The 12500-nt window shown below is 61.0% G+C and overlaps 2 non-coding genes across 2 annotated transcripts; both read right to left on the reverse strand.

Moving 5' to 3' along the window:
* Window positions 1-1063: 1063 nt before the first annotated feature.
* LOC142792820 (5.8S ribosomal RNA) lies at window positions 1064-1216 on the reverse strand. The gene has a single exon (XR_012891232.1). It is a non-coding gene; the product is annotated as a 5.8S ribosomal RNA (ribosomal RNA).
* Window positions 1217-2935: 1719 nt separating this feature from the next.
* LOC142792829 (small subunit ribosomal RNA) lies at window positions 2936-4750 on the reverse strand. Its single transcript, XR_012891241.1, has one exon. It is a non-coding gene; the product is annotated as a small subunit ribosomal RNA (ribosomal RNA).
* Between the last annotated feature and the right edge of the window lie 7750 nt (window positions 4751-12500).

A 12500-nucleotide genomic window follows, 5' to 3' on the forward strand; every position in this document is an offset into this window, starting at 1 on the left:
TTCACAAGGCTGGCAATCGGCTTCCCCGCTGCACGCGTGCGGCGCACAACCGGTGTGACGTGGAAGTGACGGGACACGTTCGTAAACCCATCGCGAACCGAGTACGACGCCCTACCAAGTGCGCCCGCAACCCTGTACAGGGTCACATCTTCACAAGGCTGGCAAGCGGCATTCCGCTGCGCGCGTGCGTCGTCCGAGCAGTTGCGTGATAAACGACCGTGTCGAAAGCCCAAACACCGCCGAGGCCAGTCGCCGCCGCCGCAAGGGCAGCCACGCAGCCTGGCGAGAGGCATCGTCTCGTGTAGCGTCGCCCCCGCCCCAACTGGAGTGGCCCAGTTTTTTGAACGGGACGGGAACTGCGAAGCACTTAGACCGACGGCGGACTACGACGAGAACGCCTTAAGCTTCGCCAACGTTTCGCCAACTCGTGCGGGAGACTTTTTCCGCTTCGCGGCAAGTCGTCGCGCCGTGCTCTCCGCATCAACCGCGTACGCAGCGAACCGCAAACGTCGGGCGCAGCCTCCTCACCTCCCTGCGCTTTGCGCGCGAACGTTCCCTGTTCGCGCGGCAAAGCCTGGAGGAGGCACGGCCCCGCAGCGTGTTCGAGCGCCCGGTCTACGGGACACCCTGCTTACTTCGAGGGCAACAAGCGCAACGCAAGGCTGCGATCTCGCGCACTTTGCGCACGGCTGGAGAAGCTTTGCTGGCCGGCTTTCGCTCCTCGTGTTTACCGTGCGTTAAAGTTGCGCGTCCGTGGCTCTCGCAGCTCTTGCGCGCCCGGTCGCAGAGAGGAGTACGCAACCTCGACCGCACTTTCCCTGCAGGCTTCCTTCCGACTCGAAGTCCTGCGGCGGTCTCAACGAGGTGCCACATCCTCAATGCAGTCGGTCGCCCCCGTTTCGGTTGGGCTCTGGCACGACGGTCGCCACCGTCTCGCCCTTGAGTGGCCGCTGTTGGCGCTCGCTGTGAGGTGTTCAGCGTGCTGTCCGTGTTGCCGACGCGGTCAAAACGAGTCGACGGCTCACGTTCCCTTGTGCGCCGAAGGCTCTCTTGATATGTGATCCGACCCTCAGACAGACGAAGCCAAGGGAAGACCCAAGGCCGCAATGTGCGTTCAAAGAATCAGTGCTCAGTGTGTCCTGCAATTCACACCAAGTCTCGCAGCTGGCTGCGTTCTTCATCGACCCGAGAACCGAGTGATCCACCGCTTAGAGTCGTGAAAAAGTGTTTGTTCAATTCCGTACAGTCAAAACCAAACGTTTCTGGCACTCGGCCAAACAGTGGCCAAGAAGGGCGCTTTTCAGCGCACGCTTGGACTCCAAAACTCTGCCGCGCCTTTTTCGGCTGCCGCAAATCGAGCAAACGGTGTGTTTCGGACGGCGTTTCGCTTTCGCTACTTGCGAGTGCTTTCGTGGTCCACCCCTCTATAAATACTCGGGAGGCGTCGAAGCCGGTTCTCCAAGCCGGACCCGTAGGTATCGTTGTGTGCTCGCTCTCATTGGCCCGCCTAACCAGAAAATGCCTGCGGTACACCCATTTGGATAAGAGTGCACGCAGATGCGGGCCTCGACGGCTACACATTTCCTCGGGCGGCCGCCTCCCGGCCTCCGTGGAGCGCGGGATGCACGGTCCCATCGACAAGCCTCTCCCGTTTTTACCGTGGCGTCGCGGTTCACCACGGCAGGCGGGTCGGTCTCCTCCGCATAAAAAGGGGGACCCCCGCTTTTTGTTCCACGAAATCGCACAAGCTTTTTTCGCATCCACGGTTTGCCACCGCACACCAAAATGCCGATCCGGCTGCCTACTTTAGCCAACAGGTGGAGCCAGGCGCGCCGTACTTGCGCGGCACTTCCCACGTCCACCGAAGTCGGTGCCAAGGACCACTTTCGGCGCCGGAGCCGCGTACGAGCCTACTCGAGGCGGAAGAACGAAGCCAGCAAGGGCCTGGCCGCAAGTGCGTTCAATTGTCGGGACGTCCAAGTCCCTCGTTCTTCCGTGCTTCCTCTTTCGGCAAGTCGTTGCGGCACCTTCCCAAAGCGCGCAGACCCGCTAATCGCGACGAGCGCGACGTGGCCGTGCCGCCTTTCCCTCGGCAGCAAGCAAAACGCCTGGCAACGTCGACGCTCCCCTAACCGCGATCTCGCACCGTGTTTCGTGTGGCGAATTCAAAAGCCGGCTGGCGCTGCTGCAACCATTACGGTCGGTACGCATACGCCGCGGAGGGCGGGACGGTCATCGGAGCGTGCGGTTCCTCCATCGAGTACTGCGCACCTCGGCCGTCGCATCGCCGTGCCATGACCGGCCGCGCGTCAACGCGAACCGGTGCCAGCGAGATCCCTCGCCTGCAAGAACCGACCGGCAGCCTCCGTCACCCGAGGACGCGGAGGCGCTTGCCGCGGACGGCGGGACGGTATGCACTGGTGCACAGCGGACCCGTCACATCGCCAGTTCCTTGACCGACCGCCGACGCTTGTGCCGTTCCTCTCGTACTTGGCAGTCGCCGCGCGATTGTCGGGTCTCGTTCTTGCACGCTCGAACGGTCGGGAGGGCACTCGGCTGGCGTTTCGGGAACGCGCAGCCTCGCCTTCTACCGACGTAACCACGACTCGCCGTTCGCGCTCCGCCGCTCCTGTTTACAGTACTAGGCGGTCCCGCAGCGGTCGGGTCGCGCATTTCGAGCGCTTCGAGCCACGGTGCAGTGGCGGGTCGAAAGCCGACCTATGAGTGCGTTGCGCCGTTTGTACCCGCGTCCGCCACCTGGCCGACCGTCCAAGGTCGCGGTGTTGGCGTCCGCTGGGCGCAACAATTTGTCACGGGGTGCCGCTCCACATTCAGGCAGCCCCGTGGGGAAAAGCCGACCCCGCGTCCAAACGGGGTCAGCGGCAGAAAGTGTCGGGCGCAGACGCAGCTGAGGCGCTCACCCTTCACAATCCGTTAATGATCCTTCCGCAGGTTCACCTACGGAAACCTTGTTACGACTTTTACTTCCTCTAAATGATCAAGTTTGGTCATCTTTCCAACAGACCGGCGCAACCGAAAGGCCGCGCCGGACATCGGTCCGAAGACCTCACTAAATCATTCAATCGGTAGTAGCGACGGGCGGTGTGTACAAAGGGCAGGGACGTAATCAACGCGAGCTTATGACTCGCGCTTACTGGGAATTCCTCGTTCAAGGGGAACAATTGCAAGCCCCTATCCCAATCACGAAAGAAGTTCCACGGGTTACCCAGTCTTTTCAGACAGGGATAAAGACACGCTGCTTCCTTCAGTGTAGCGCGCGTGCGGCCCCGGACATCTAAGGGCATCACAGACCTGTTATTGCTCTGTTTCGTGCGGCTAGGAGCCGCTTGTCCCTCTAAGAAGGTTGTAAGGTGCTGGGAACCCCGCACCTATTTAATAGGCTAGAGTCTCGTTCGTTATCGGAATTAACCAGACAAATCGCTCCACCAACTAAGAACGGCCATGCACCACCATCCACCGAATCAAGAAAGAGCTCTCAATCTGTCAATCCTCCCAGTGTCCGGGCCGGGTAAGTTTTCCCGTGTTGAGTCAAATTAAGCCGCAGGCTCCACTCCTGGTGGTGCCCTTCCGTCAATTCCTTTAAGTTTCAGCTTTGCAACCATACTTCCCCCGGAACCCAAATACTTTGGTTTCCCGGAAGCTGCCCGCCGAGTCATTTGAGTAACTCAGGCGGATCGCTGGTTGGCATCGTTTATGGTCAGAACTAGGGCGGTATCTGATCGCCTTCGAACCTCTGACTTTCGTTCTTGATCAATGAAAACATTCTTGGCAAATGCTTTCGCAGTAGTTCGTCTTGCGACGGTCCAAGAATTTCACCTCTAGCGCCGCAATACGAATGCCCCCGTCCGTCCCTCTTAATCATTACCTCGTATTCCAAAAACCAACAGAACAGAAACGAGGTCTTGTTCTATTATTCCATGCAAGTTTATTCAGGCGACTCGCCTGCGTTGAGCACTCTAATTTTTTCAAAGTAAAAGCACCGGCCATCTCGAGGCACACAATGAAGTGCACCAAGAAAGAACCGGCATGATGTTCAGTCCGAGCCGTCGCATCGGGTAGATGCACTACTCGTCTGGAACTGAGATCCAACTACGAGCTTTTTAACCGCAGCAGCTTTAGTATACGCTATTGGAGCTGGAATTACCGCGGCTGCTGGCACCAGACTTGCCCTCCAATTGATCCTCGTTAAAGGATTTAGAGTGTACTCATTTCAATTACGGGGCCTCAAAAGAGTCCCGTATTGTTATTTTTCGTCACTACCTCCCCGTGCCGGGAGTGGGTAATTTGCGCGCCTGCTGCCTTCCTTGGATGTGGTAGCCGTTTCTCAGGCTCCCTCTCCGGAATCGAACCCTGATTCTCCGTTACCCGTAACAACCATGGTAAGCAAGTAACCTACCATCGAAAGTTGATAAGGCAGACACTTGAAAGAAACGTCGCCGGCTCGTGGCCATGCGATCAGCACAAAGTTATCCAGAGTCACCACACAATACGGGCCGAAACCCGATCGATCTTGGTCTAATAAAAGCACCCGTTACCCAAAGGGCTCCAGGCTCACTGCATGTATTAGCTCTAGAATTGCCACAGTTATCCAAGTAGGAAGAAACGATCTAAGGAACCATAACTGATTTAATGAGCCATTCGCGGTTTCGCCTTATTTCGGCATGTACTTAGACATGCATGGCTTAATCTTTGAGACAAGCATATGATTACTGGCAGGATCAACCAGGTAATCGTTCGACTGCGCGTCCGTCCTCGCCTTCGGCGGGCCGGACGCAGTCTGTGTGCGGCGGAGGCCACCTTCAGGCGCCCCAACACGCTTATTTTGCACTCCGAGATGACGGCGTTCGAGCTCGCTACGGCACAACCTTCCCGAAAGACGAGTGGGAGCCGTGCGGCAAGAAGCACGTTCATGCTCGCTCTTTTTCGTTGCATCGACTCGGTCGCGCCGTGCGGGTTGCCCAAGCCCGCTGCACTGTCGGTGGACCGGCCGGAACTAGCAACGGAGCCGAGACTGCAAAGCCGCCAGACGACGGGTCACGCCCGCGTCTTCGGCGCTTTCGCATCTGAATCGCCCGAGGACGACACGGAACACACCTCGATATCGTGGTAAAACGGCACCGTCCGACAACCAGCCCCTAACGCATCAAGCGGATGAGGCTGCAGACGACTGCCGTGGATTCCCCTGGAGCAGACCCGAGGACACGCTTGACGAGGCCGAAGCCCGCCGCATATCAGACACCCGGTCGCTTTCGCGTACGCCGCTCACGAGAACCCCCACATAATAGCAGCGATAAGTACCCAGACCTCCTTGGGCACTAATACGAGCGTACTCGAGAAAATTTCACCGCGGGTGTGCCCCGAAACGTGTGGCACGTTGAGCGTGCCACAAGTCTACGTCGCTCTCAAACCCGCCGAGGTCGTAGAATTTGCGACCCTACTCACGAAATTCCCACCGAGGATACGGCCGCAAACGTACCGCACCTTGGGTAGGCCACGAGTTTGTGCAACACTACGCTGACGGCACAGCACCGAGGTCGTGCGCGCACGCACGGGAAAATTCCGCCGCGGTTTCTGCCGAAAACGTGAGGCACCACGACTCTCCGCAAGTTCGCGTCGACTGCGAAAGACCGAAGTCGTGAACGACGTGTCCGCTACTCGCCGCCGACACGCTGGACACCAAACGTACAACGACTCGACGGCGTCGTAGAGGCCCACGACGCGGTTTTCCTTAACGACGTCTCGGCGTGGCACCGACAGGTTAGAACGGCCGACCAACGTTCCCTGTCCGCCGTTCGGCTCAGTCGAAGGGCTCGGCGACTTCGGCAACGCTGCGAAGCCGCACGGTGACGCACGCCATGTCCCCATTTTTTTTTTTTTTTCTTTCTGCGTCTGCCGGGGTGCCCCTATAATAGCAGCGATAAGCACCCAGACCGCCGTGGGTCGCTCGCCCCGGCTGACGTGGTTTTTCGTACTCCTGCGGCGGTCGCCGTCAAGCACGTCCAAATACGCTACTTTCGTGGGCGCATTCACGCTCTTTCGCTTCGCCGGAGTGCCAGCACTCACTCTGCCAAAAACGGCGAACATCCGAGCGGCGGTTCCCACTTTTGCGTCGGCGTCGCAAACCCCGCCCCGGCAGACGAGGTTTGCCGTACTCGTGCGACGGTGGCCGGCGGGCACGTCGAAAGACGCCGATATCGTGCGCGAATTGGCGCACCTTGGCTTCACCGGAGTGCCGCCACTGACTCCTCCAAAAACGGCGAAGATCCGAGCGGCGCTTCCCACTTTCGCATCGGCGTCCCGAACTCCGCCCCGGCTGACGCGGTTTACCGTACTCGTGCGACGGTCGCCGGCGAGCACGTGGAAAGACGCCGATATCGTGCCCGAATCGGCTCCGTTCGGCTTCGCCGGAGTGCCAGCACTGGCTCGGCGAAAGACGACGAACATCCGAGCGACGGTTCTCACTATTGCGTACGCGTCGCAAACCCCGCCCCGGCAGACGCACTTTGCCGTACTCGTGCGACGGTCGCCGGCGAGCACGTAGAAAGACGCCGATATCGTGCCGGAATCGGCCCCGTTTGGCTTCGCCGGAGTGCCAGCACTCACTCGGCCACAAACGGCGAACATCCGAGCGGCGGTTCCCACTTAGCCGTCGGCGTCCCGAACTCCGCCCCGGCAGACGCGGTTGCCGAGCTCGTGCGACTAGCGACCGCGAAGCCGTCTCGCGACGCCGCTTTCGTGCGCGGCTCCCACTGCGACCTGGGTCACCCGAGGTCGACGAGCAAGAAAGAATGTCGAAAAAAAATTTTTTTTTTTTTTGCGTCTGCCGGGGTGCCCCTATAATAGCAGCGATAAGCACCCAGACCGCCATGGGTCGCTCGCCCCGGCTGACGTGGTTTTTCGTTTTCCTGCGGTGGTCGTCGTCAAGCACGTCCAAACACGCCACTTTCGTGGGCGCATTCGCGCTCTTTCGCTTCGCCGGAGTGCCAGCACTCACTCTGCCAAAAACGGCGAACATCCTAGTGGCGGTTCCCACTTTTGCGTCGGCGTCGCCAACCCCGCCCCGGCATACGCGGTTTGCCGTACTCGTGCGGCGGTGGCCGGCGGGCACGTCGAAAGACACCGATATCGTGCGCGAGTCGATGCTTCTTGGTCTCGCAGGAGGGCCGCCACTCACTCCTGCAAAAACGGCGAAGATCCGAGCGGCGCTTCCCACTTTTTCGTCGGCATCGCAAACCTCGCCCCGGCAGACGCGCTTTGCCGTACTCGTGCGACGGTCGCCGGCGAGCACGTCGAAATACGCCGATATCGTGCCCGAATCGGCCCCGTTTCGCTTCGCCGGAGTGCCAGCACTCACTCGGCCAAAAACGGCGAACATCCGAGCAGCGGTACCCACTTAGCCGTCGGCATCCCGAACTCCGCGCCGGCTGACGCGGTTGCCGAGCTCGTGCGACTAGCGACCGCGAACGCGTCTCGCGACGCCGCTTTCGTGCGCGGCTCCCATTGCGACCTGGGTTACCCGAGCTCGACCAGCAAAAAAGAAGGTCGAAAAAAAATTTTTTTTTTCTGCGTCTGCCGGGGTGCCCCTATAATAGCAGCGATAAGCACCCAGACCGCCGTGGGTCGCTCGCCCCGGCTGACGTGGTTTTTCGTACTCCTGCAGCGGTCGCCGTCAAGCACGTCCAAATACGCCACTTTCGTGGGCGCTTTCGCGCTCTTTCGCGTCGCCGGTGTGCCAGCACTCACTCTGCCAAAAACGGCGAACATCCTAGTGGCGGTTCCCACTTTTGCGTCGGCGTCGCCAACCCCGCCCCGGCATACGCGGTTTGCCGTACTCGTGCGGCGGTGGCCGGCGGGCACGTCGAAAGACACCGATATCGTGCGCGAGTCGATGCTTCTTGGTCTCGCAGGAGGGCCGCCACTCACTCCTGCAAAAACGGCGAAGATCCGAGCGGCGCTTCCCACTTTTTCGTCGGCAACGCAAACCTCGCCCCGGCAGACGCGCTTTGCCGTACTCGTGCGACGGTCGCCGGCGAGCACGTCGAAATACGCCGATATCGTGCCCGAATCGGCCCCGTTTCGCTTCGCCGGAGTGCCAGCACTCACTCGGCCAAAAACGGCGAACATCCGAGCAGCGGTACCCACTTAGCCGTCGGCATCCCGAACTCCGCGCCGGCTGACGCGGTTGCCGAGCTCGTGCGACTAGCGACCGCGAACGCGTCTCGCGACGCCGCTTTCGTGCGCGGCTCCCATTGCGACCTGGGTTACCCGAGCTCGACCAGCAAAAAAGAAGGTCGAAAAAAAATTTTTTTTTTCTGCGTCTGCCGGGGTGCCCCTATAATAGCAGCGATAAGCACCCAGACCGCCGTGGGTCGCTCGCCCCGGCTGACGTGGTTTTTCGTACTCCTGCAGCGGTCGCCGTCAAGCACGTCCAAATACGCCACTTTCGTGGGCGCTTTCGCGCTCTTTCGCGTCGCCGGTGTGCCAGCACTCACTCTGCCAAAAACGGCCAACATCCGAGCGGCGGTTCCCACTTTTGCGTCGGCGTCGTAAACCCCGCCCCGGCAGACGCGGTTTGCCCTACTCGTTCGACGGTCGCCGGCGAGCGCGTCGAAAGACGCCGATATCGTGCGCTAATTGGCGCTCCTTGGCTTCTCCGGAGTGCCGCCACTCACTCCTCCAAAAACGGCGAAGATCCGAGCGGCGTTCTCCACTTTCGCATCGGCGTCCCGAACTCCGCCCGGGCTGACGCGGTTTACCGTACTCGTGCGACGGTCGCCGCCGGGCACGTCGAAAGACGCCGATATCGTGCCGTAATCGGCCCCGTTTGGCTTCGCCCGAGTGCCAGCACTCACTCGGCCAAAAACGGCGAACATCCGAGCAGCGTTTCCCACTTTCGCATCGGCGTCCCGAAGCCCGCCCCGGCAGACGCGGTTTGCCCTACTCGAGCGACGGTCGCCGGCGATCACGTCGAAAGGCGCCGAATTCGTGCACGAATCGATGCTTCTTGGTCTCGCAGGAGGGCCGCCACTCACTCCTGCAAAAACGGCGAAGATCCGAGTTGCGCTTCCCACTTTTTCGTCGGCGTCCCGAACTACGCCCCGGCTGACGCGGTTTACCGTACTCGTGCGACGGTCGCCGGCGGGCACTTCAAAATACGCCGATTTCGTGGGCGCATTCACGCTGTTTCGCTTCCCCGGAGTGCCAACACTCACTCTGCCGAAAGCGGCGATCATCCGAGCGGCGGTTCCCACTTTTGCGTCGGCTTCGCAAACGGCGCCCCGGCAGACGCGCTCGTGCGACGTACTCGTGCGACGGTCGCCGGCGAGCACGTCGAAAGACGCCGATATCGTGCTCGAATCGACCCCGTTTCGCTTCGCCGGAGTGCTGCCAGTCACGGCGCAGAAAACGGCGAACAAGTGTTTTTTTTTTTTTTTTCCTAGAATTTGTGTTATAGAAGGCACATTTGATATCGGACGATAATTTTCAACTTTATCACGCGCACCGATTTTCGTGTAGAGGTTTGCAAGTTTATGGGAATTTCTCCACTTGGAATAATGCGATTTAGTAGTACTACGAGAACTTCATGGATGTACTCAAGGGTACGGGGCAAGTCAGTTACGTCAACACCTGCAGATTTTTTACACTTCAAACTGAAAATTGTTGGTTGTGAGTCCTCGTGTGATATTAAAGGCCGATTCGCTAACACATAGAACAAAGAAAGAAAGGAAGAAAAAACGCCCGCGCTCGCTCAAGAAACCTGGGTTCGCAACAAGTGGCAACAACAAGCAACCGAGCGAGTGCGCCAAAACCCGTGGCGGCCGAACAAACGCGAAGTCCCAACCGCGTCAGCCGGGGCGGCACGGGACAGGAAAAATCACTTCAGCCGGGGCGGCGGGGCACCGAATAAACCTCGTCACCTCGTCGCAGGATAAAAGAGGAAACAAAAAGTCTAAACAGCGTCTGCTGGAGCGAATGCGTAATAAAACAACAACAACAACAAAAAAAAAACACCCGCGCTCAAGAAGTCTGCAATCCTCACAAAAGGCGACTGTGACCGAGCAGCGTCAGCCGGGGCCGTGCGGAAACGGAAAAACCGCGACTACCGGGGCGTCGAGGCACCGAAAAATCCACTTCAGCCGCGGCGAAAAAAAAAAACAAAAAGAAAGACGGAGGGGGGGGGGGAACCACGTCTGCCGGGGCGAAGGAAAAAAAAACGCGTCTGCCGGGGCGAGCCCGGGTGCGGCACCACCGGGAAAACTGTGGCAAACAGACATGGCGATCGAGTGAGTGGGCCGCCAGCCAGGCTCAGCCAAAAAGTGCAAAGTCCGAACTGCGTCAGCCGGGGCGGCAAAAACCGCGTCAGCCGGGGCGGCGCAAAAAACCGCGTCTGCCGGGGCGGCACGAAACCGCGTCAGCCGGGGCGGGGCGAAAACTGCGTCAGCCGGGGCGAAAAGAAAAAAAAAAAACGCGTCTGCCGGGGCAAGCCCGGGTGCGGCACCACCGGGAAAACTGTGGCAAACAGACATGGCGATCGAGTGAGTGGGCCGCCAGCCAGGCACAGCCGAAAAGTGCAAAGTCCGAACCGTGTCAGCCGGGGCGACGCAAAAACCGCGTCAGCCGGGGCGGCGCGAAAACCGCGTCAGCCGGGGCGGCACGAAACCGCGTCAGCCGGGGCGGCGCGAAAACTGCGTCAGCCGGGGCGGCGCGAAAACCTCGTCAGCCGGGGCGAGCGAAAAGGGGGGGGGGGAACCACGTCTGCCGGGGCGAAAGAAAAAAAAAACGCGTCTGCCGGGGCGAGCCCGGGTGCGGCACCACCGGGAAGACTGTGGCAAACAGACATGGCGATCGAGTGAGTGGGCCGCCAGCCAGGCTCAGCCCAAAAAGTGCCAAGTCCGAACTGCGTCAGCCGGGGCGGCAAAAACCGCGTCAGCCGGGGCGGCGCGAAAACCGCGTCTGCCGGGGCGGCGCGAAAACTGCGTCAGCCGGGGCGAGCCCGGGTGCGGCACCACCGGGAAAACTGTGGCTAACAGACATGGCGATCGAGTGAGTGGGCCACCAGCCAGGCTCAGCCAAAAAGTGCCAAGTCCGAACTGCGTCAGCCGGGGCGGCAAAAACCGCGTCAGCCGGGGCGGCGCAAAAAAACCGCGTCTGCCGGGGCGGCACGAAACCGCGTCAGCCGGGGCGGCGCGAAAACTGCGTCAGCCGGGGCGAAAGAAAAAAAAAAACGCGTCTGCCGGGGCGAGCCCGGGTGCGGCACCACCGGGAAAACTGTGGCAAACAGACATGGCGATCGAGTGAGTGGGCCGCCAGCCAGGCACAGCCGAAAAGTGCTAAGTCCGAACTGCGTCTGCCGGGGCGGCACGAAACCGCGTCAGCCGGGGCGGCGCGAAAACCGCGTCTGCCGGGGCGGCACGAAACCGCGTCAGCCGGGGCGGCGCGAAAACTGCGTCAGCCGGGGCGAGCCCGGGTGCGGCACCACCGGGAAAACTGTGGCAAACAGACATGGCGATCGAGTGAGTGGGCCGCCAGCCAGGCACAGCCGAAAAGTGCTAAGTCCGAACTGCGTCTGCCGGGGCGGCACGAAACCGCGTCAGCCGGGGCGGCGCGAAAACCGCGTCTGCCGGGGCGGCACGAAACCGCGTCTGCCGGGGCGGCGCGAAAACTGCGTCAGCCGGGGCGAGCCCGGGTGCGGCACCACCGGGAAAACTGTGGCAAACAGACATGGCGATCGAGTGAGTGGGCCGCCAGCCAGGCACAGCCGAAAAGTGCTAAGTCCGAACTGCGTCAGCCGGGGCGGCAAAAACCGCGTCAGCCGGGGCGGCGCAAAAAACCGCGTCTGCCGGGGCGGCACGAAACCGCGTCAGCCGGGGCGGCGCGAAAACTGCGTCAGCCGGGGCGAAAGAAAAAAAAAAACGCGTCTGCCGGGGCGAGCCCGGGTGCGGCACCACCGGGAAAACTGTGGCAAACAGACATGGCGATCGAGTGAGTGGGCCGCCAGCCAGGCACAGCCGAAAAGTGCCAAGTCCGAACTGCGTCTGCCGGGGCGGCACGAAACCGCGTCAGCCGGGGCGGCGCGAAAACCGCGTCTGCCGGGGCGGCACGAAACCGCGTCAGCCGGGGCGGCGCGAAAACTGCGTCAGCCGGGGCGAGCCCGGGTGCGGCACCACCGGGAAAACTGTGGCAAACAGACATGGCGATCGAGTGAGTGGGCCGCCAGCCAGGCACAGCCGAAAAGTGCTAAGTCCGAACTGCGTCTGCCGGGGCGGCACGAAACCGCGTCAGCCGGGGCGGCGCGAAAACCGCGTCTGCCGGGGCGGCACGAAACCGCGTCAGCCGGGGCGGCGCGAAAACTGCGTCAGCCGGGGCGAGCCCGGGTGCGGCACCACCGGGAAAACTGTGGCAAACAGACATGGCGATCGAGTGAGTGGGCCGCCAGCCAGGCACAGCCAAAAAGTGCTAAGTCCGAACTGCGTCTGCCG

The sequence above is a fragment of the Rhipicephalus microplus genome, unplaced genomic scaffold (genome assembly GCF_043290135.1).
Source record: "Rhipicephalus microplus isolate Deutch F79 unplaced genomic scaffold, USDA_Rmic scaffold_246, whole genome shotgun sequence".
Taxonomy (NCBI): domain Eukaryota; kingdom Metazoa; phylum Arthropoda; class Arachnida; order Ixodida; family Ixodidae; genus Rhipicephalus; species Rhipicephalus microplus.